The 24,416-nt window shown below is 49.7% G+C and overlaps 1 protein-coding gene across 2 annotated transcripts in view; it reads left to right on the forward strand.

Moving 5' to 3' along the window:
- Positions 1 to 21,306: 21,306 nt before the first annotated feature.
- SMPDL3A (sphingomyelin phosphodiesterase acid like 3A) overlaps positions 21,307 to 24,416 on the forward strand; it is a 163,918-nt gene continuing 160,808 nt past the window's right edge. For both annotated transcript variants that reach the window (XM_056563300.1, XM_056563299.1), the window contains exon 1: positions 21,307 to 21,618. The gene's annotated coding sequence lies outside the window, so the exon portion shown is untranslated. The remainder of the gene's footprint in view (positions 21,619 to 24,416) is intronic.

Here is a 24,416-nt window from a genome sequence, read left to right on the forward strand (position 1 = left end):
ACCGCTGCCAACCAGAGAGAGCTCCCCCTTTCCACAGAGATGCACATTGCATCACTATGAGGACAAAGAGAGACAAATTTTAGGGTTAGCTAGCTAATAAAGCTACTGACACATGGTGCCACAATGATAACCCCCCCATTATCACTGCAACAAGCCATGCTTTGGTAGCCACTACATGAATATTAAATAGGAACTTACTGTTTCATAGAAGCTCCTTCCAGTTGGGGCAGATATCCGGAAATGCTGAGGCTGATGCAGAGGTTAGTAGTATTACTCTCCTGGGTATGTGTCCAGAGTGAGGAGGCGGCACCAAATGTTCCTGCTAATAAGAAAAAGATATTAAAAATAAACTCTTTGCCGGGCTGTGGTGGCGGAAGTCCCAATGTCTGCCAGTGCAGTGAAGACAGCAGTTCCGGCCAAGGTATCACCAAGGACAGGCTAAGTAGCGGTCTTAGGTAAGAAAACTGCTTGCCTGTCACTTTGTGCCTCTCTGTCCTTCCACAGAGGTCCTGTCACCTTTCCCCCACAAAGTGCCTACCACCTTCTGTACCCTTTTCCCCCACCCCTACAGAGGCTACTCCCCATCGAGAAGTCCTTGAAACTCTCTGTATCCTTGAACCCAGCAGACCCTCTTCCACCATGTCTCCCCGACCCCTAGGGCCCCTGTCACATTCTGTTCCCCTAAGGCACTGTACCCCTACCACCTTCTCCCCCCTCCTCTAACAGAGCTCCTAAAACCTTACCTTCCATCGTAATCCGTAGCCCCAGCTCCCCTTCAAGACTTCTTGCCTCCTTCTGGGCCCCTGTCCTAAGTAGAGCCATAACCATCTACTTTCCCCTCTTTCCCATACTCCACACAGTACCCCTACCACTTTCTGTATCCCATGCCCTAACAGCGGTCCTTCCTCCTTTCTGCCTTCCAAATTCACAACCCCCTCTGGCATCTGTTTCAAGCCACCTACCCCAACAAGCCCCCCCTCCACCCACAGAGCCCCTGACACCTTCTGACTTCCCACAACAGAACCCTTGTCACCTAATGTGTTCCATGTCTCAGGCCTGGGGGGGAAGGACCGTGGCATGGAACACGAAAAGGAGGCAAGGGCTCTGTTGGGGAAAGTCAAAAGGTGCCAGTGGCTCTGTGAGTGGGCTTTGTGAGGGTAGGGTGATAGAGGCAGAAGCTAGGAAGGGTTGGGGGGGAGGATCTAGAAGGCAGAAAGGTTGATGGACTGTTAGGAGAGGGGGTACAGAAGGTGGCAGGGGTATTGTGTGGGGTATGAGAAAGGGGGAGAGTAGGTGGCATGAACTTTGTCTGGGGCAGAGGCTCAGAAGGTGATAGGCAGTCTTGAAGGGGAGATGGGGGGCATGAATAGCGATGGAAGGTGAAAGGTGGAAAGGTCTCTGTTAGAGGAGGGGAGATAAGGTGGTAAGGGTTACAGTACTTTAGGGCAGAGTACTGGTGGGTAAAATGTGGCAGGAACAACAGTCTTCCACTCATCCACAGCCCAGAATGGTTTTGATTCACAATGAGCGGCCAAGGGCAATGGCGGCTGTAATTATCAGGCTATGTTGCAGCAGCTAAGGGATATCAGCTGCTGCGGGCATTTTTCTTCAGAGCGGCCAGGGATTAATGGCGGCTGCAGTCATTAGGCTACGTTGCAGCAGCTAAGGGATAACAGCTGCTGCGGGCATTTTTCTTCTGAGCGGCCAGGGGTTAATGGCGGCTACAGTCCTTAGGCTATGTTGCAGAAGCTAAGGGATAACAGCTGCTGCAGGCATATCATTTCTTTACAAAGCGGCCAGGGGCATACGGCAGCTGTAGTCAGTAGGCTATGTTGCAGCAGCTAAGGGACAACAGCTGCTGCGGGCATATCATTTCTATCTTGAGCGGCCAGGGATTAATGGCGGCTACAGTCATTAGGCTATGTTGCAGCAGCTAAGGGACAACAGCTGCTGCGGGCATATCATTCCTCTCCTGAGCGGCCAGGGCTTTATGGCGGCTGTCATCAATAGGCTATTTTGCAGCAGCTAAGGGAAAACAGCTGCTGCGGGCTTATTTTTGTGAACCATCATGCCTTTCCAATGGCAATAAATAAGCTTTGTACTGCTGCGGTAAGCTTTCGGGGTCAGAAAGACACAATGTGGCAGAGACTCTGCTGGGTTCAAGGATACAGAGAATTGCAAGAACTTCTCGATGGGGTGTAGCCTCTGTGGGGGTAGGAAAGAATGGTGCAGAAGGTAGAAGACACCATGTGGGGGAAAGGTGACAGGGCCTCTGTGGAAGGACAGGGGGGCACAAAGTGACAGGAAAGCAGTCCTCTTGCCTTGGACTGCTGCTTAACCTGTCCTTTGTGACATCTTGGCAGGAACTGCTGTACTCACTGCACTGGCAGACATCCGGAAACCCACCACCGCTGCCAACCAGAGAGAGCTCCCCCTTTCCACAGAGATGCACATTGCATCACTATGAGGACAAAGAGAGACAAATTTTAGGGTTAGCTAGCTAATAAAGCTACTGACACATGGTGCCACAATGATAACCCCCCCATTATCACTGCAACAAGCCATGCTTTGGTAGCCACTACATGAATATTAAATAGGAACTTACTGTTTCATAGAAGCTCCTTCCAGTTGGGGCAGATATCCGGAAATGCTGAGGCTGATGCAGAGGTTAGTAGTATTACTCTCCTGGGTATGTGTCCAGAGTGAGGAGGCGGCACCAAATGTTCCTGCTAATAAGAAAAAGATATTAAAAATAAACTCTTTGCCGGGCTGTGGTGGCGGAAGTCCCAATGTCTGCCAGTGCAGTGAAGACAGCAGTTCCGGCCAAGGTATCACCAAGGACAGGCTAAGTAGCGGTCTCAGGTAAGAAAACTGCTTGCCTGTCACTTTGTGCCTCTCTGTCCTTCCACAGAGGTCCTGTCACCTTTCCCCCACAGAGTGCCTACCACCTTCTGTACCCTTTTCCCCCACCCCTACAGAGGCTACTCCCCATCGAGAAGTCCTTGCAACTCTCTGTATCCTTGAACCCAGCAGACCCTCTTCCACCATGTCTCCCCGACCCCTAGGGCCCCTGTCACATTCTGTTCCCCTAAGGCACTGTACCCCTACCACCTTCTCCCCCCTCCTCTAACAGAGCTCCTAAAACCTTACCTTCCATCGTAATCCGTAGCCCCAGCTCCCCTTCAAGACTTCTTGCCTCCTTCTGGGCCCCTGTCCTAAGTAGAGCCATAACCATCTACTTTCCCCTCTTTCCCATACTCCACACAGTACCCCTACCACTTTCTGTATCCCATGCCCTAACAGCGGTCCTTCCTCCTTTCTGCCTTCCAAATTCACAACCCCCTCTGGCATCTGTTTCAAGCCACCTACCCCAACAAGCCCCCCCTCCACCCACAGAGCCCCTGACACCTTCTGACTTCCCACAACAGAACCCTTGTCACCTAATGTGTTCCATGTCTCAGGCCTGGGGGGGAAGGACCGTGGCATGGAACACGAAAAGGAGGCAAGGGCTCTGTTGGGGAAAGTCAAAAGGTGCCAGTGGCTCTGTGAGTGGGCTTTGTGAGGGTAGGGTGATAGAGGCAGAAGCTAGGAAGGGTTGGGGGGGAGGATCTAGAAGGCAGAAAGGTTGATGGACTGTTAGGAGAGGGGGTACAGAAGGTGGCAGGGGTATTGTGTGGGGTATGAGAAAGGGGGAGAGTAGGTGGCATGAACTTTGTCTGGGGCAGAGGCTCAGAAGGTGATAGGCAGTCTTGAAGGGGAGATGGGGGACATGAATAGCGATGGAAGGTGAAAGGTGGAAAGGTCTCTGTTAGAGGAGGGGAGATAAGGTGGTAAGGGTTACAGTACTTTAGGGCAGAGTACTGGTGGGTAAAATGTGGCAGGAACAACAGTCTTCCACTCATCCACAGCCCAGAATGGTTTTGATTCACAATGAGCGGCCAAGGGCAATGGCGGCTGTAATTATCAGGCTATGTTGCAGCAGCTAAGGGATATCAGCTGCTGCGGGCATTTTTCTTCAGAGCGGCCAGGGATTAATGGCGGCTGCAGTCATTAGGCTACGTTGCAGCAGCTAAGGGATAACAGCTGCTGCGGGCATTTTTCTTCTGAGCGGCCAGGGGTTAATGGCGGCTACAGTCCTTAGGCTATGTTGCAGAAGCTAAGGGATAACAGCTGCTGCAGGCATATCATTTCTTTACAAAGCGGCCAGGGGCATACGGCAGCTGTAGTCAGTAGGCTATGTTGCAGCAGCTAAGGGACAACAGCTGCTGCGGGCATATCATTTCTATCTTGAGCGGCCAGGGATTAATGGCGGCTACAGTCATTAGGCTATGTTGCAGCAGCTAAGGGACAACAGCTGCTGCGGGCATATCATTCCTCTCCTGAGCGGCCAGGGCTTTATGGCGGCTGTCATCAATAGGCTATTTTGCAGCAGCTAAGGGAAAACAGCTGCTGCGGGCTTATTTTTGTGAACCATCATGCCTTTCCAATGGCAATAAATAAGCTTTGTACTGCTGCGGTAAGCTTTCGGGGTCAGAAAGACACAATGTGGCAGAGACTCTGCTGGGTTCAAGGATACAGAGAATTGCAAGAACTTCTCGATGGGGTGTAGCCTCTGTGGGGGTAGGAAAGAATGGTGCAGAAGGTAGAAGACACCATGTGGGGGAAAGGTGACAGGGCCTCTGTGGAAGGACAGGGGGGCACAAAGTGACAGGAAAGCAGTCCTCTTGCCTTGGACTGCTGCTTAACCTGTCCTTTGTGACATCTTGGCAGGAACTGCTGTACTCACTGCACTGGCAGACATCCGGAAACCCACCACCGCTGCCAACCAGAGAGAGCTCCCCCTTTCCACAGAGATGCACATTGCATCACTATGAGGACAAAGAGAGACAAATTTATGGTTAGCTAGCTAATAAAGCTACTGACACATGGTGCCACAATGATAACCCCCCCATTATCACTGCAACAAGCCATGCTTTGGTAGCCACTACATGAATATTAAATAGGAACTTACTGTTTCATAGAAGCTCCTTCCAGTTGGGGCAGATATCCGGAAATGCTGAGGCTGATGCAGAGGTTAGTAGTATTACTCTCCTGGGTATGTGTCCAGAGTGAGGAGGCGGCACCAAATGTTCCTGCTAATAAGAAAAAGATATTAAAAATAAACTCTTTGCCGGGCTGTGGTGGCGGAAGTCCCAATGTCTGCCAGTGCAGTGAAGACAGCAGTTCCGGCCAAGGTATCACCAAGGACAGGCTAAGTAGCGGTCTCAGGTAAGAAAACTGCTTGCCTGTCACTTTGTGCCTCTCTGTCCTTCCACAGAGGTCCTGTCACCTTTCCCCCACAGAGTGCCTACCACCTTCTGTACCCTTTTCCCCCACCCCTACAGAGGCTACTCCCCATCGAGAAGTCCTTGCAACTCTCTGTATCCTTGAACCCAGCAGACCCTCTTCCACCATGTCTCCCCGACCCCTAGGGCCCCTGTCACATTCTGTTCCCCTAAGGCACTGTACCCCTACCACCTTCTCCCCCCTCCTCTAACAGAGCTCCTAAAACCTTACCCTTCCATCGTAATCCGTAGCCCCAGCTCCCCTTCAAGACTTCTTGCCTCCTTCTGGGCCCCTGTCCTAAGTAGAGCCATAACCATCTACTTTCCCCTCTTTCCCATACTCCACACAGTACCCCTAGCACTTTCTGTATCCCATGCCCTAACAGCGGTCCTTCCTCCTTTCTGCCTTCCAAATTCACAACCCCCTCTGGCATCTGTTTCAAGCCACCTACCCCAACAAGCCCCCCCTCCACCCACAGAGCCCCTGACACCTTCTGACTTCCCACAACAGAACCCTTGTCACCTAATGTGTTCCACGTCTCAGGCCTGGGGGGGAAGGACCGTGGCATGGAACACGAAAAGGAGGCAAGGGCTCTGTTGGGGAAAGTCAAAAGGTGCCAGTGGCTCTGTGAGTGGGCTTTGTGAGGGTAGGGTGATAGAGGCAGAAGCCAGGAAGGGTTGGGGGGGAGGATCTAGAAGGCAGAAAGGTTGATGGACTGTTAGGAGAGGGGGTACAGAAGGTGGCAGGGGTATTGTGTGGGGTATGAGAAAGGGGGAGAGTAGGTGGCATGTACTTTGTCTGGGGCAGAGGCTCAGAAGGTGATAGGCAGTCTTGAAGGGGAGATGGGGGACATGAATAGCGATGGAAGGTGAAAGGTGGAAAGGTCTCTGTTAGAGGAGGGGAGATAAGGTGGTAAGGGTTACAGTACTTTAGGGCAGAGTACTGGTGGGTAAAATGTGACAGGAACAACAGTCTTCCACTCATCCACAGCCCAGAATGGTTTTGATTCACAATGAGCGGCCAAGGGCAATGGCGGCTGTAATTATCAGGCTATGTTGCAGCAGCTAAGGGATATCAGCTGCTGCGGGCATTTTTCTTCAGAGCGGCCAGGGATTAATGGCGGCTGCAGTCATTAGGCTACGTTGCAGCAGCTAAGGGATAACAGCTGCTGCGGGCATTTTTCTTCTGAGCGGCCAGGGGTTAATGGCGGCTACAGTCCTTAGGCTATGTTGCAGAAGCTAAGGGATAACAGCTGCTGCAGGCATATCATTTCTTTACAAAGCGGCCAGGGGCATACGGCAGCTGTAGTCAGTAGGCTATGTTGCAGCAGCTAAGGGACAACAGCTGCTGCGGGCATATCATTTCTATCTTGAGCGGCCAGGGATTGATGGCGGCTACAGTCATTAGGCTATGTTGCAGCAGCTAAGGGACAACAGCTGCTGCGGGCATATCATTCCTCTCCTGAGCGGCCAGGGCTTTATGGCGGCTGTCATCAATAGGCTATTTTGCAGCAGCTAAGGGAAAACAGCTGCTGCGGGCTTATTTTTGTGAACCATCATGCCTTTCCAATGGCAATAAATAAGCTTTGTACTGCTGCGGTAAGCTTTCGGGGTCAGAAAGACACAATGTGGCAGAGACTCTGCTGGGTTCAAGGATACAGAGAATTGCAAGAACTTCTCGATGGGGTGTAGCCTCTGTGGGGGTAGGAAAGAATGGTGCAGAAGGTAGAAGACACCATGTGGGGGAAAGGTGACAGGGCCTCTGTGGAAGGACAGGGGGGCACAAAGTGACAGGAAAGCAGTCCTCTTGCCTTGGACTGCTGCTTAACCTGTCCTTTGTGACATCTTGGCAGGAACTGCTGTACTCACTGCACTGGCAGACATCCGGAAACCCACCACCGCTGCCAACCAGAGAGAGCTCCCCCTTTCCACAGAGATGCACATTGCATCACTATGAGGACAAAGAGAGACAAATTTTAGGGTTAGCTAGCTAATAAAGCTACTGACACATGGTGCCACAATGATAACCCCCCCATTATCACTGCAACAAGCCATGCTTTGGTAGCCACTACATGAATATTAAATAGGAACTTACTGTTTCATAGAAGCTCCTTCCAGTTGGGGCAGATATCCGGAAATGCTGAGGCTGATGCAGAGGTTAGTAGTATTACTCTCCTGGGTATGTGTCCAGAGTGAGGAGGCGGCACCAAATGTTCCTGCTAATAAGAAAAAGATATTAAAAATAAACTCTTTGCCGGGCTGTGGTGGCGGAAGTCCCAATGTCTGCCAGTGCAGTGAAGACAGCAGTTCCGGCCAAGGTATCACCAAGGACAGGCTAAGTAGCGGTCTCAGGTAAGAAAACTGCTTGCCTGTCACTTTGTGCCTCTCTGTCCTTCCACAGAGGTCCTGTCACCTTTCCCCCACAGAGTGCCTACCACCTTCTGTACCCTTTTCCCCCACCCCTACAGAGGCTACTCCCCATCGAGAAGTCCTTGCAACTCTCTGTATCCTTGAACCCAGCAGACCCTCTTCCACCATGTCTCCCCGACCCCTAGGGCCCCTGTCACATTCTGTTCCCCTAAGGCACTGTACCCCTACCACCTTCTCCCCCCTCCTCTAACAGAGCTCCTAAAACCTTACCCTTCCATCGTAATCCGTAGCCCCAGCTCCCCTTCAAGACTTCTTGCCTCCTTCTGGGCCCCTGTCCTAAGTAGAGCCATAACCATCTACTTTCCCCTCTTTCCCATACTCCACACAGTACCCCTACCACTTTCTGTATCCCATGCCCTAACAGCGGTCCTTCCTCCTTTCTGCCTTCCAAATTCACAACCCCCTCTGGCATCTGTTTCAAGCCACCTACCCCAACAAGCCCCCCCTCCACCCACAGAGCCCCTGACACCTTCTGACTTCCCACAACAGAACCCTTGTCACCTAATGTGTTCCATGTCTCAGGCCTGGGGGGGAAGGACCGTGGCATGGAACACGAAAAGGAGGCAAGGGCTCTGTTGGGGAAAGTCAAAAGGTGCCAGTGGCTCTGTGAGTGGGCTTTGTGAGGGTAGGGTGATAGAGGCAGAAGCCAGGAAGGGTTGGGGGGGAGGATCTAGAAGGCAGAAAGGTTGATGGACTGTTAGGAGAGGGGGTACAGAAGGTGGCAGGGGTATTGTGTGGGGTATGAGAAAGGGGGAGAGTAGGTGGCATGTACTTTGTCTGGGGCAGAGGCTCAGAAGGTGATAGGCAGTCTTGAAGGGGAGATGGGGGACATGAATAGCGATGGAAGGTGAAAGGTGGAAAGGTCTCTGTTAGAGGAGGGGAGATAAGGTGGTAAGGGTTACAGTACTTTAGGGCAGAGTACTGGTGGGTAAAATGTGACAGGAACAACAGTCTTCCACTCATCCACAGCCCAGAATGGTTTTGATTCACAATGAGCGGCCAAGGGCAATGGCGGCTGTAATTATCAGGCTATGTTGCAGCAGCTAAGGGATATCAGCTGCTGCGGGCATTTTTCTTCAGAGCGGCCAGGGATTAATGGCGGCTGCAGTCATTAGGCTACGTTGCAGCAGCTAAGGGATAACAGCTGCTGCGGGCATTTTTCTTCTGAGCGGCCAGGGGTTAATGGCGGCTACAGTCCTTAGGCTATGTTGCAGAAGCTAAGGGATAACAGCTGCTGCAGGCATATCATTTCTTTACAAAGCGGCCAGGGGCATACGGCAGCTGTAGTCAGTAGGCTATGTTGCAGCAGCTAAGGGACAACAGCTGCTGCGGGCATATCATTTCTATCTTGAGCGGCCAGGGATTGATGGCGGCTACAGTCATTAGGCTATGTTGCAGCAGCTAAGGGACAACAGCTGCTGCGGGCATATCATTCCTCTCCTGAGCGGCCAGGGCTTTATGGCGGCTGTCATCAATAGGCTATTTTGCAGCAGCTAAGGGAAAACAGCTGCTGCGGGCTTATTTTTGTGAACCATCATGCCTTTCCAATGGCAATAAATAAGCTTTGTACTGCTGCGGTAAGCTTTCGGGGTCAGAAAGACACAATGTGGCAGAGACTCTGCTGGGTTCAAGGATACAGAGAATTGCAAGAACTTCTCGATGGGGTGTAGCCTCTGTGGGGGTAGGAAAGAATGGTGCAGAAGGTAGAAGACACCATGTGGGGGAAAGGTGACAGGGCCTCTGTGGAAGGACAGGGGGGCACAAAGTGACAGGAAAGCAGTCCTCTTGCCTTGGACTGCTGCTTAACCTGTCCTTTGTGACATCTTGGCAGGAACTGCTGTACTCACTGCACTGGCAGACATCCGGAAACCCACCACCGCTGCCAACCAGAGAGAGCTCCCCCTTTCCACAGAGATGCACATTGCATCACTATGAGGACAAAGAGAGACAAATTTTAGGGTTAGCTAGCTAATAAAGCTACTGACACATGGTGCCACAATGATAACCCCCCCATTATCACTGCAACAAGCCATGCTTTGGTAGCCACTACATGAATATTAAATAGGAACTTACTGTTTCATAGAAGCTCCTTCCAGTTGGGGCAGATATCCGGAAATGCTGAGGCTGATGCAGAGGTTAGTAGTATTACTCTCCTGGGTATGTGTCCAGAGTGAGGAGGCGGCACCAAATGTTCCTGCTAATAAGAAAAAGATATTAAAAATAAACTCTTTGCCGGGCTGTGGTGGCGGAAGTCCCAATGTCTGCCAGTGCAGTGAAGACAGCAGTTCCGGCCAAGGTATCACCAAGGACAGGCTAAGTAGCGGTCTTAGGTAAGAAAACTGCTTGCCTGTCACTTTGTGCCTCTCTGTCCTTCCACAGAGGTCCTGTCACCTTTCCCCCACAAAGTGCCTACCACCTTCTGTACCCTTTTCCCCCACCCCTACAGAGGCTACTCCCCATCGAGAAGTCCTTGAAACTCTCTGTATCCTTGAACCCAGCAGACCCTCTTCCACCATGTCTCCCCGACCCCTAGGGCCCCTGTCACATTCTGTTCCCCTAAGGCACTGTACCCCTACCACCTTCTCCCCCCTCCTCTAACAGAGCTCCTAAAACCTTACCTTCCATCGTAATCCGTAGCCCCAGCTCCCCTTCAAGACTTCTTGCCTCCTTCTGGGCCCCTGTCCTAAGTAGAGCCATAACCATCTACTTTCCCCTCTTTCCCATACTCCACACAGTACCCCTACCACTTTCTGTATCCCATGCCCTAACAGCGGTCCTTCCTCCTTTCTGCCTTCCAAATTCACAACCCCCTCTGGCATCTGTTTCAAGCCACCTACCCCAACAAGCCCCCCCTCCACCCACAGAGCCCCTGACACCTTCTGACTTCCCACAACAGAACCCTTGTCACCTAATGTGTTCCATGTCTCAGGCCTGGGGGGGAAGGACCGTGGCATGGAACACGAAAAGGAGGCAAGGGCTCTGTTGGGGAAAGTCAAAAGGTGCCAGTGGCTCTGTGAGTGGGCTTTGTGAGGGTAGGGTGATAGAGGCAGAAGCTAGGAAGGGTTGGGGGGGAGGATCTAGAAGGCAGAAAGGTTGATGGACTGTTAGGAGAGGGGGTACAGAAGGTGGCAGGGGTATTGTGTGGGGTATGAGAAAGGGGGAGAGTAGGTGGCATGAACTTTGTCTGGGGCAGAGGCTCAGAAGGTGATAGGCAGTCTTGAAGGGGAGATGGGGGGCATGAATAGCGATGGAAGGTGAAAGGTGGAAAGGTCTCTGTTAGAGGAGGGGAGATAAGGTGGTAAGGGTTACAGTACTTTAGGGCAGAGTACTGGTGGGTAAAATGTGGCAGGAACAACAGTCTTCCACTCATCCACAGCCCAGAATGGTTTTGATTCACAATGAGCGGCCAAGGGCAATGGCGGTTGTAATTATCAGGCTATGTTGCAGCAGCTAAGGGATATCAGCTGCTGCGGGCATTTTTCTTCAGAGCGGCCAGGGATTAATGGCGGCTGCAGTCATTAGGCTACGTTGCAGCAGCTAAGGGATAACAGCTGCTGCGGGCATTTTTCTTCTGAGCGGCCAGGGGTTAATGGCGGCTACAGTCCTTAGGCTATGTTGCAGAAGCTAAGGGATAACAGCTGCTGCAGGCATATCATTTCTTTACAAAGCGGCCAGGGGCATACGGCAGCTGTAGTCAGTAGGCTATGTTGCAGCAGCTAAGGGACAACAGCTGCTGCGGGCATATCATTTCTATCTTGAGCGGCCAGGGATTAATGGCGGCTACAGTCATTAGGCTATGTTGCAGCAGCTAAGGGACAACAGCTGCTGCGGGCATATCATTCCTCTCCTGAGCGGCCAGGGCTTTATGGCGGCTGTCATCAATAGGCTATTTTGCAGCAGCTAAGGGAAAACAGCTGCTGCGGGCTTATTTTTGTGAACCATCATGCCTTTCCAATGGCAATAAATAAGCTTTGTACTGCTGCGGTAAGCTTTCGGGGTCAGAAAGACACAATGTGGCAGAGACTCTGCTGGGTTCAAGGATACAGAGAATTGCAAGAACTTCTCGATGGGGTGTAGCCTCTGTGGGGGTAGGAAAGAATGGTGCAGAAGGTAGAAGACACCATGTGGGGGAAAGGTGACAGGGCCTCTGTGGAAGGACAGGGGGGCACAAAGTGACAGGAAAGCAGTCCTCTTGCCTTGGACTGCTGCTTAACCTGTCCTTTGTGACATCTTGGCAGGAACTGCTGTACTCACTGCACTGGCAGACATCCGGAAACCCACCACCGCTGCCAACCAGAGAGAGCTCCCCCTTTCCACAGAGATGCACATTGCATCACTATGAGGACAAAGAGAGACAAATTTTAGGGTTAGCTAGCTAATAAAGCTACTGACACATGGTGCCACAATGATAACCCCCCCATTATCACTGCAACAAGCCATGCTTTGGTAGCCACTACATGAATATTAAATAGGAACTTACTGTTTCATAGAAGCTCCTTCCAGTTGGGGCAGATATCCGGAAATGCTGAGGCTGATGCAGAGGTTAGTAGTATTACTCTCCTGGGTATGTGTCCAGAGTGAGGAGGCGGCACCAAATGTTCCTGCTAATAAGAAAAAGATATTAAAAATAAACTCTTTGCCGGGCTGTGGTGGCGGAAGTCCCAATGTCTGCCAGTGCAGTGAAGACAGCAGTTCCGGCCAAGGTATCACCAAGGACAGGCTAAGTAGCGGTCTCAGGTAAGAAAACTGCTTGCCTGTCACTTTGTGCCTCTCTGTCCTTCCACAGAGGTCCTGTCACCTTTCCCCCACAGAGTGCCTACCACCTTCTGTACCCTTTTCCCCCACCCCTACAGAGGCTACTCCCCATCGAGAAGTCCTTGCAACTCTCTGTATCCTTGAACCCAGCAGACCCTCTTCCACCATGTCTCCCCGACCCCTAGGGCCCCTGTCACATTCTGTTCCCCTAAGGCACTGTACCCCTACCACCTTCTCCCCCCTCCTCTAACAGAGCTCCTAAAACCTTACCTTCCATCGTAATCCGTAGCCCCAGCTCCCCTTCAAGACTTCTTGCCTCCTTCTGGGCCCCTGTCCTAAGTAGAGCCATAACCATCTACTTTCCCCTCTTTCCCATACTCCACACAGTACCCCTACCACTTTCTGTATCCCATGCCCTAACAGCGGTCCTTCCTCCTTTCTGCCTTCCAAATTCACAACCCCCTCTGGCATCTGTTTCAAGCCACCTACCCCAACAAGCCCCCCCTCCACCCACAGAGCCCCTGACACCTTCTGACTTCCCACAACAGAACCCTTGTCACCTAATGTGTTCCATGTCTCAGGCCTGGGGGGGAAGGACCGTGGCATGGAACACGAAAAGGAGGCAAGGGCCCTGTTGGGGAAAGTCAAAAGGTGCCAGTGGCTCTGTGAGTGGGCTTTGTGAGGGTAAGGTGATAGAGGCAGAAGCCAGGAAGGGTTGGGGGGGAGGATCTAGAAGGCAGAAAGGTTGATGGACTGTTAGGAGAGGGGGTACAGAAGGTGGCAAGGGTATTGTGTGGGGTATGAGAAAGGGGGAGAGTAGGTGGCATGAACTTTGTCTGGGGCAGAGGCTCAGAAGGTGATAGGCAGTCTTGAAGGGGAGATGGGGGACATGAATAGCGATGGAAGGTGAAAGGTGGAAAGGTCTCTGTTAGAGGAGGGGAGATAAGGTGGTAAGGGTTACAGTACTTTAGGGCAGAGTACTGGTGGGTAAAATGTGGCAGGAACAACAGTCTTCCACTCATCCACAGCCCAGAATGGTTTTGATTCACAATGAGCGGCCAAGGGCAATGGCGGCTGTAATTATCAGGCTATGTTGCAGCAGCTAAGGGATATCAGCTGCTGCGGGCATTTTTCTTCAGAGCGGCCAGGGATTAATGGCGGCTGCAGTCATTAGGCTACGTTGCAGCAGCTAAGGGATAACAGCTGCTGCGGGCATTTTTCTTCTGAGCGGCCAGGGGTTAATGGCGGCTACAGTCCTTAGGCTATGTTGCAGAAGCTAAGGGATAACAGCTGCTGCAGGCATATCATTTCTTTACAAAGCGGCCAGGGGCATACGGCAGCTGTAGTCAGTAGGCTATGTTGCAGCAGCTAAGGGACAACAGCTGCTGCGGGCATATCATTTCTATCTTGAGCGGCCAGGGATTAATGGCGGCTACAGTCATTAGGCTATGTTGCAGCAGCTAAGGGACAACAGCTGCTGCGGGCATATCATTCCTCTCCTGAGCGGCCAGGGCTTTATGGCGGCTGTCATCAATAGGCTATTTTGCAGCAGCTAAGGGAAAACAGCTGCTGCGGGCTTATTTTTGTGAACCATCATGCCTTTCCAATGGCAATAAATAAGCTTTGTACTGCTGCGGTAAGCTTTCGGGGTCAGAAAGACACAATGTGGCAGAGACTCTGCTGGGTTCAAGGATACAGAGAATTGCAAGAACTTCTCGATGGGGTGTAGCCTCTGTGGGGGTAGGAAAGAATGGTGCAGAAGGTAGAAGACACCATGTGGGGGAAAGGTGACAGGGCCTCTGTGGAAGGACAGGGGGGCACAAAGTGACAGGAAAGCAGTCCTCTTGCCTTGGACTGCTGCTTAACCTGTCCTTTGTGACATCTTGGCAGGAACTGCTGTACTCACTGCACTGGCAGACATCCGGAAACCCACCACCGCTGCCAACCAGAGAGAGCTCCCCCTTTCCACAGAGATGCACATTGCATCACTATGAGGACAAAGAGAGACAAATTTTAGGGTTAGCTAGCTAATAAAGCTACTGACACATGCTGCCACAATGATAACCCCCCCATTATCACTGCAACAAGCCATGCTTTGGTAGCCACAACATGAATATTAAATAGGAACTTACTGTTTCATAGAAGCTCCTTCCAGTTGGGGCAGATATCCGGAAATGCTGAGGCTGATGCAGAGGTTAGTAGTATTACTCTCCTGGGTATGTGTCCAGAGTGAGGAGGCGGCACCAAATGTTCCTGCTAATAAGAAAAAGATATTAAAAATAAACTCTTTGCCGGGCTGTGGTGGCGGAAGTCCCAATGTCTGCCAGTGCAGTGAAGACAGCAGTTCCGGCCAAGGTATCACCAAGGACAGGCTAAGTAGCGGTCTCAGGTAAGAAAACTGCTTTCCTGTCACTTTGTGCCTCTCTGTCCTTCCACAGAGGTCCTGTCACCTTTCCCCCACAGAGTGCCTACCACCTTCTGTACCCTTTTCCCCCACCCCTACAGAGGCTACTCCCCATCGAGAAGTCCTTGCAACTCTCTGTATCCTTGAACCCAGCAGACCCTCTTCCACAATGTCTCCCCGACCCCTGGGGCCCCTGTCACATTCTGTTCCCCTAAGGCACTGTACCCCTACCACCTTCTCCCCCCTCCTCTTCTCGCCTCCTTCTGGGCCCCTGTCCTAAGTAGAGCCATAACCATCTACTTTCCCCTCTTTCCCATATTCCACACAGTACCCCTACCACTTTCTGTATCCCATGCCCTAACAGCGGTCCTTCTTCCTTTCTGCCTTCCAAATTCACAACCCCCTCTGGCATCTGTTTCAAGCCACCTACCCCAACAAGCCCCCCCTCCACCCACAGAGCCCCTGACACCTTCTGACTTCCCACAACAGAACCCTTGTCACCTAATGTGTTCCATGTCTCAGGCCTGGGGGGGAAGGACCGTGGCATGGAACACGAAAAGGAGGCAATGGCTCTGTTGGGGAAAGTCAAAAGGTGCCAGTGGCTCTGTGAGTGGGCTTTGTGAGGGTAGGGTGATAGAGGCAGAAGCCAGGAAGGGTTGGGGGGGAGGATCTAGAAGGCAGAAAGGTTGATGGACTGTTAGGAGAGGGGGTACAGAAGGTGGCAGGGGTATTGTGTGGGGTATGAGAAAGGGGGAGAGTAGGTGGCATGAACTTTGTCTGGGGCAGAGGCTCAGAAGGTGATAGGCAGTCTTGAAGGGGAGATGGGGGACATGAATAGGGATGGAAGGTGAAAGGTGGAAAGGGCTCTGTTAGAGGAGGGGAGATAAGGTGGTAGGGGTTACAGTACTTTAGGGCACAGTCTTCCACTCATCCACAGCCCAGCATGGTTTTGATTCACAATGAGCGGCCAAGGGCAATGGCGGCTGTAATTATCAGGCTATGTTGCAGCAGCTAAGGGAAAACAGCTGCTGCGGGCTTATTTTTGTGAAACATCATGCCTTTCCAATGGCAATGAATAAGCTTTGTACTGCTGCGGTAAGCTTTCGGGATCAGAAAGACACAATGTGGCAGAGACTCTGCTGGGTTCAAGGATACAGAGAATAGCAAGAACTTCTCGATGGGGTGTAGCCTCTGTGGGGGTAGGAAAGAATGGTGCAGAAGGTGGAAGACACCCTGTGGGGGAAAGGTGACAGGGCCTCTGTGGAAGGACAAAGGGGCACAAAGTGACAGGAAAGCAGTCCTCTTGCCTTGGACTGCTGCTTAACCTGTCCTTTGTGACATCTTGGCAGGAACTGCTGTACTCACTGCACTGGCAGACATCCGGAAACCCACCACCGCTGCCAACCAGAGAGAGCTCCCCCTTTCCACAGAGATGCACATTGCATCACTATGAGGACAAAGAGAGACAAATTTTAGGGTTAGCTAGCTAATAAAGCTACTGACACATGGTGCCACAATGATAACCCCCCCATTATCACTGCAACAAGCCATGCTTTGGTAGCCACTACATGAATATTAAATAGGAACTTACTGTTTCATAGAAGCTCCTTCCAGTTGGGGCAGATATCCGGAAATGCTGAGGCTGATGCAGAGGTTAGTAGTATTACTCTCCTGGGTATGTGTCCAGAGTGAGGAGGAGGCTCCAAATGTTCCTGCGAATATGAAAAAGATTTAATAAATCCAGATTTTCATTCTTAATACAGATTTATATTAGTAGAAAACATAGGTTAATCTCTATTTAGTGTACTTAAACTGCAATACCGTACAACCCATGGGCAGGTGTGGCACTGTTCTTTGAAGAAAACAGCCATGTTTTTTTAATCCCATTTAACTCTCTTTAAATTAACATTCTAGATAAAAATTATTTACTGTTATGCGTGTGCAATATCTGACGGCACGGAGCTTGTCAAGAGGTAGAGAGAACACCATAGTAAGCATCCCTCAGCATCCTGCCTAGAATGGAATGCTAACGTTCTGTGGCGTATAGCAACCAGTGCAGTCTCCCTGTGTGTGACCTGTGTTCTGCTGGTATATGCTAGTGTAATGATAAAGATAAATGCAGCCTGAATGGAGTTCACTAGATTATTCCCTTTAGACCAATGAAATGAATGGAGCCATCTGCTGTATGCCACAATAATCTAATTCTCCCCTCATGGAACCCATGTACAGTACATGTATGAACTAATAAAAACTATATACAGCATTTAGCTGGAGGAAAAATACAGGATACACTAGGCACATATATACCCCACCCTTAGTGACACATTAGGTACACACATACCTTAACCCCGATTAGTGATACACTAGGAAAACATATACCCCACCCTCCTCATAGTGATACACTAGGTCAATGTTCAACAAACTCAACAAATCCCAGACGCCAATTTGCCATGGTGACTAAAAAAATTTCTTGCTGGCATCAGATGGCGGCATAGAGAGGTTAGATGTACCCAGCAGCTGATGTATTTTTTTACGAATCAACCACTGATCCACCTGTGCAGAGAGTGACACTGCCTCTAGTGGTGGCCAGCAGTAGCTCCTCTGGCCTCCTTTTACCCAGCATGTGTAGATACAAGGCTACAGTTTTGCCAGAGAGGTAGCAACTAAGGGTTAGGACACACACTCCTCTATGTGCCCTTCCAATCTGCATGGAGATCTGGGGGAGGGATGCAGTCATTAGGAAGCGAGGAAGGTATTCAGGAGGTACCCTGACTGCCGCCGACATCCAAGTGTGTGCTGCTGGTTCTCCAATGTGGGGGGATGAGAGAGGGAACATTCTGTTTATCGAGTCCTAGACATATCTAAGGTCTAGTTACAAGGCTGCAAATAAAGGGCAGATTACTTATTCTAAAGAGTCATAGGACACATCCACCATCCTATGTGTGTTGTGCCATTAACAATTGTATTTAACTCCAAGCAGGATGTAATCATCCATGGTGTCACCCCATCTGATGGGAGGACCACCTGGGGATCCAGGACACGTCCTGGATCTCTGGGTAAGCACAGCTCTTAAGTAGTCCAAATGAGTTCAGGCCCATGTGCCAAACGTGACAGGCACACAAGAGAGGAAGGAGCGCCAAGGATGATAATTGCTATCAGGGGGAGCTCTGGAGTGCTCTCTATGGCTAGTTGTAGTTGCTGCAATGTTTACCTTTCTTCTCGGGTCAGGGGCCTGGCTATCCTTATGTGTATTGCAGAGCAGTGCCAGTGATCAATGGGGAAGGAGAGCAGAGAGATGTAGTAGAGCTGTGTGTGACTAGAGTTCACATGTGCTATTTATAGTGTCCCACTATATCTTCTGCCTTTAGATACTGCCTATACCGCTGTTCCTCCTGTCTCTTATTTCAGTCCCCTCACAGTACTTATACTCTTATGCCAGTCACCAGTATACTACTACTCCTATGCCAGTCACTAATTTACTACTACTCTTATACCAGTCACTAATTTACTACTCTTATGCCAATCACTAATTTACTACTATTCCAATGTCAGTCACTAGTATACTACTACTATGTCCAGTGGCATTGCTAAGGGGGGTGCAGACCACAATGGGTGACACCCCCAAGGAAGACATAACCATCCTGCAATGGTGTCACCCTCTGACCTTTGAGTGGGGTTGCCGAGGAATTCAGGACACATCGTCTCCATGTATGTCTTTAAGATGTTCATAGAGTATTTTGGGCAAAAACATCTGGGACCCCCGCGATCTCCTTGCAGCACCCGCATTCTATGCGGGGCTGCGTCTCTAGTTTCGGAAACTGGGGATGTGACGTCACGCCACGTCCCCTCCATTCAGGTCTATGGGAGGGGGCGTGACGGTCATCACACCCCCACCCATAAACATGAATGGAGGGGGCGTGGTGTGACGTCACATCTCCAGTCCTGGAAACCCGGAGGTTTCTGAAACTAGAGACGCAGCCCGCATAGAATGCGGGTGCTGCAGGGAGATCGCGGAGGGTCCCAGCAGCGGGCCCCCCGCAATGAGACATCTTATCCCCTATCCTTTGGATAGGGGATAAGATGTTTTTGCCCGGAATACACCTTTAAACTACATGACACTGAATGATGCCAGGAGAGGACCAGAGCACAGGGAAGATGGGAACAGTGTGACAGGTAAGTATTTTTATTTCTCATGCCACATAAGGGAGAAATAAGAGGATCCTGACTACTTTATGGGGTGGTCCTAACTTCAACAGTATGTGGCAAAAAAATAATAATAATGCATGCCCCTTGTGAATAACATAACTGGAACATGAAAAGTGGTTGGGTAGAATTGCACTCACCAAATCATGCGCTCAAGAGCACATTTCTGAATGTAGTTGGCAATCCAAACAATAAAACTGCAGTTTCAAGTTTCATTCCTGCCCGAAGCGAAGAATAGCTGGCCAGGTTAATTAGCAGACAGAAAGGAAAAACGGGATTGTTTAGGGCACTTGTTCCAATATAAATTCTTAGGCTAGATTAATATAAAATATTTTATTAATGCACAAAACAACGCACTTCTGATCAATAAAAGACCCTTCGTCAGTTTAGTGCTATGATTAAGGGTCCCGACCTAAAATGCGTTACACATGGGGTCTTTTCCTGTGCTTTTGTAAATATTTTTCTATGTTAATGTGTTTTTCTGCTGCCCATGCTGGATTTCTTTAACTTATTACCAATAAAAGTGGATACGTATTACCTACAATAGTGCTATTTTTCCCGCTATCGATTAAGGACTGCCAGGTCAATTAATCTTCTTTTCTACTTTTTTTTTTTTTTCATGCCAGAAATGCATTTGTAAGGACAAAGAGCTTTTGTTTGGTCTTGTTGCTATGGTTACACATGTCTGCTGAGACTGGTCAGCACCTGGTTTGGGCCTATTTAAAAGGGGTACTCAACTGGTGCCAGAAAGTTAAACAGATTTGTAAATGACTTCTATTAAAAAAATCTTTACCCTTCCAGTACTTTTTAGCAGCTGTATGCTTCAGAGGAAATTATTTTCTTTTTTGTCTTGTCCACAGTGCTGTCTGCTGACACATTTGCCTGTGTCAGGAACTGTCCAGAGCAACATAGGTTTGCAATGGGTATTTTCTCCTTCTCTGGACAGTTCGTGATACGGGCATCACGTGTCACCAGAGAGCACTGTGGACAAGACAAAAAAGAAAAGAATTTCCTCTGAAGCATACAGCTGCTAAAAAGTACTGGAAGGGTAAAGATTTTTTAATAGAATGAATTTACAAATCTGTTTAACTTTCTGGCACCAGTTGTTTTAGAAAAAAATGTTTTCCACCGAAGAACCCCTTTAACCCCTTAAAGGGGTACTCCGGTGGTCAACGTGTTTTTCCATTTTTGACTTATCCTATTTGTTTTTTTTCATTTCTATTCTTGTTTAGCCTACTCAATTTCCGTTCTTTGTTGTCTTTGTATCCCCCCCGCCCCCTTTGTTTTCCTATCTTTGCTTCTATTTCCTGTATCTTGCTGTGCTGAAAACTACAAATCCCAGCATGCCACATGCATTGCTGGTTTTTGGGCGGCTCCTTTTTTTGTTTGTTTAGTTGTTCCGCACTTTACCCACCCTACTATTTTCCCGGGTTGGCCCCCTTATACACAGCACACTAATATAATCAGCCTTGGTTGGGATACACCATTATACACACACAAAAGGGACTACAACACCCAGCATGTGTCATTCAGGAGTCTTCAGTCTGTGGTATAACACCAGTATGCTGCATCTGTAGTCTCCTGGGGGTTGTAGTTCACCACACCTCTGTAGGGCATACACCAGTGTTTCCCAACCAGGGTGCCTCCAGGTGTTGCAAAACTACAACTCCCAGCAAGCCCTGACAGCCTTTGGGCATGTTAGGAGTTGTAGTTTTGCAACAGCTGGAGGCACACTGGTTGGGAAACACTGGTGTAACATGATGTGTATGCTGAATAGGCTAGAACAGCGTTTCCCAACCAGTGTACCTCCAGCTGTTGCAAATCTACAACTCCCAGCATGCCCAAAGTCTGTCAGAGCCTGCTGGGAGTTGTGGTTTTGCAACAGCTGGAGGCACACTGGTTTGTAAACACTAGCATACACACACACACACACACACAACAGGGACTACAACTCCCAGCATGTGTCATTCAGGAGTCCGTCCCCCCCTCCCCCTTCACATAGAGAATTATCAAAACCTGTGCAGAGGAAAACTTGCCCAGTTGCCCATAGCAACCAATCAGCTTGCTGCTTTCATTTTTATGAAGGCCTGTGAAAAATGAAAGAAGCAATCTGATTGGTTGCTATGGGCAACTGGGCAAGTTTTCCTCTGCACAGGTTTTGATAAATCTCCCCCATAGGGATCATTCCCAGTATGAGATTTATTCCCCTGCAGTCCATACATCCCCAGCCCGTGCACCTTCTCATCCTCCCCTTCAGATAACACTTTTCTTCTCTGTGTTCCTTCTCCTGTGCTGACCTGCGTCCTTAGAATACAGAGCAGGGGGGAGGGGAGGTGAGGGGCTGTGTACTCAGCTGGATGAGATGAGGGGGCGTGGCTTATTCCTCTCATGCAGACAGAGAAAAAAAAAAAGCTGTGACATCTTGTCCACAACAGACTCAGAATTGTTGACAACAGTAAAAGAAAACCCTCTGAACTACAGAACTTCCTGCCCAACAAACAGGTAAGAAAAACATACATGCTGCCAAAATATATAACATATGTATATTACAAAAAAACTAAACCTATAAAGAAGATGCCATATAGTCACAAAAAAATTACCACCGGAGTACCCCTTTAAAGGGGTAGTCCAGTGGTGAAAAACTTATCCCCTATCCTAAGGATAGGGGATAAGTTTGAGATCGCGGGGGGTCCGACCGCTGGGGCCCCCTGCGATCTCTCTGTACGGGGCCCCGGCTCTCCGCCGAGATAGCGGGTGTCGACCCCCGCACGAAGCGGCGGCCGACACGCCCCCTCAATACATCTCTATGGCAGAGCCGGAGATTGCCGAAGGCAGCGCTTCGGCTCTGCCATAGAGTTGTATTGAGGGGGCGTGTCGGCCGCCGCCTCGTGCGGAGGTCGACACGCCCCCTTCCCGCCGGCTGTCGGGGCTCCATACAGGAGATCTCGGGGGGCCCCAAAGGTCGGACCCCCCGCGATCTGCAACTTATCCCCTATCCTTAGGATAGGGGATAAGTTGCTCACCACTGAATCACCACTGGACTACTCCTTTAAGGACCAAGCATTTTTCTGCTTTTGCACTTTTCCTCCTGTTTTTTCCTCCTTACCTTTAAAAAATAATAACCCTTTCAATTTTGCACCTAAAAATGCATATGAGGGCTTATTTTTTGCACCACCAATTCTACTTTGTAATGACATCAGTCATTTTACCCTAAAATGTATGGCGAAACGGAAAAACATAAATCAATGTGTTACAAAATTGAAGAAAAAACACTATTTTGTAACTTTTGGGGCTTGCGTTTCTACACAGTACATTTTTCGGTAAAATGACACTTTATGTTTATTCTGTAGGTCCATACGATTCAAATGATACCCTACTTATATAGGTTTGATTTTGTCGTACTTTTGGAAAAATCATAATTACATGCATGAAAATTAATACATTTAAAATTGTCCTCTTCTGACCCCTATAACTTTTTTAGTTTTCCGCGAACAGGGCTATATGAAGGCTCATATTTTGTGCCATGATCTGAATTTTTGTTTTGATCAGACTTTTTTAATCGCTTTTTATTCATTTTTTTTTATGGTATAAAAAGTGACCAAATATACGCTATTTTGGACTTTGGAATTTTTTTTGCGTTTACGCCATTGACCGTGTGGTTTAATTAACAATATATTTTTAGAGTTCGGACATTTACACACGTGGCAATACCACATATGTTTATTTTTATTATGTTTATATATTTTTTATATGGAATTTGGGAAAAGGGGGGTGATTTAAACTTTTAATGAGGAAGGGGTTAATGTGTGTGTGTATTTTTTGAGGGACTTTAGGAGGAATCATTTGATTCCTCATACAGATCAATGTGGTTCCATAAAACCATATTGATCTGTGTGCTCTGTGCTCGAGTGATAAAGCCTGGTCCTGCCAGTCTTTATCATTCTGAGCGCTGGAGCCGTTATGAAAGGAGAGGTAAACCCTCAGGCTACCTCAGCAGTGGATTGCTCCCCCCCGCGATCGCGCTGCGGAGGGGGGGGGGGGTGTTATCCACCCCACTGGACCACCAGGGATGGGATAAAGGCACCTTTAGACGCCGCTGTCAGCTTTGACAGCTGAGATCTAAAGGGTTAATAGCTGCCCCCCCCCCCCCCCCCGCATATTGGCTATTAACACCGGCCCCAAGCTACAGGAATCTGCAGGGGACCGACTGGTATGATGCAGGCTTGAATAGGGAATCCGCGTCATACCCCGTTAAACAACACATGGACGAGTATAGACGTCCATGGTGGTTAACGGGTTAAAGGGGTACTCCAGCGGTAAGACATCTTATCCCCTATCCGCTGGGGACCCCTGTAATCTTCCACGCCGCCCCCCGTTAGCATCAGCCCCCAGAGCGTGCTCGCTCCGGGTCTGATTACTAGCGATCACAGGGAAGGAACATAGTGACATCACGCTCTGCCCCCTCAATGCAAGCCTACGGAGGGGGCGTGGCAGCTGTCACAGGTAAACAGTAATGTTTATTGGACCATCATGCAACGTGTTTCACTGCGCTAAGGCAGCTAAATCAGGCATCTGAGTTACTTGATGTAACTAATTATTTATAGGGTCTGCAGAGCCAGTATAGAGCTGGTATATACCTCACAACATGCAAGAATATTGCTGTGTAAATAGTGGATTTGATTCAATAACTGTAAAGTGGTATTATCCAATCATTATATGGTGAAACGGTAGTAGTCATGGTGTGGCAATATTATGTGTCCCTTGGCTGAAAATAAGTAGATGATCTGGTATTTAACCCCCGGTACGTCCTTGGTACTGCTCTCCTGATATAACGCGGGGTTACACAGTAACCCCGCATCATATCATGGCAGGCCCGGCGTCATAGTGAAGCCAGGACCTACCTGCCTCTAATAGCGCGCAGCGCAGATCGCGGCGCCGCGCGCTATTAACCCTTTAGCCGCGCGCTCAGAGCTGAGCCGTGTGGCTAAAAGCGAAAGTTGCCAGCTAGCTCAGTGGGCTGTTCGGGGTAGCCGCGGCGAAATCGCGGCATCCCGAACAGCTTACAGGACAGCGGGAGGGCCCCTACCTGCCTCCTCGCTGTCCGATCGCCGAATGACTGCTCAGTGCCTGAGATCCAGGCAGAATCGTCGATCACTGGTTTCCTATGAGAAACCAGTGATCAATGATGAAGATCAGTGTGTGCAGTGTTATAGGTCCCTATGGGACCTATAACACTGCAAAAAAAAAGTGAATAAAGATCATTTAACCCCTCCCCTATTAAAAGTTTGAATCACCCCCCT

This window comes from Hyla sarda, chromosome 3 (assembly GCF_029499605.1).
Source record: "Hyla sarda isolate aHylSar1 chromosome 3, aHylSar1.hap1, whole genome shotgun sequence".
In the NCBI taxonomy this organism is placed as follows: domain Eukaryota; kingdom Metazoa; phylum Chordata; class Amphibia; order Anura; family Hylidae; genus Hyla; species Hyla sarda.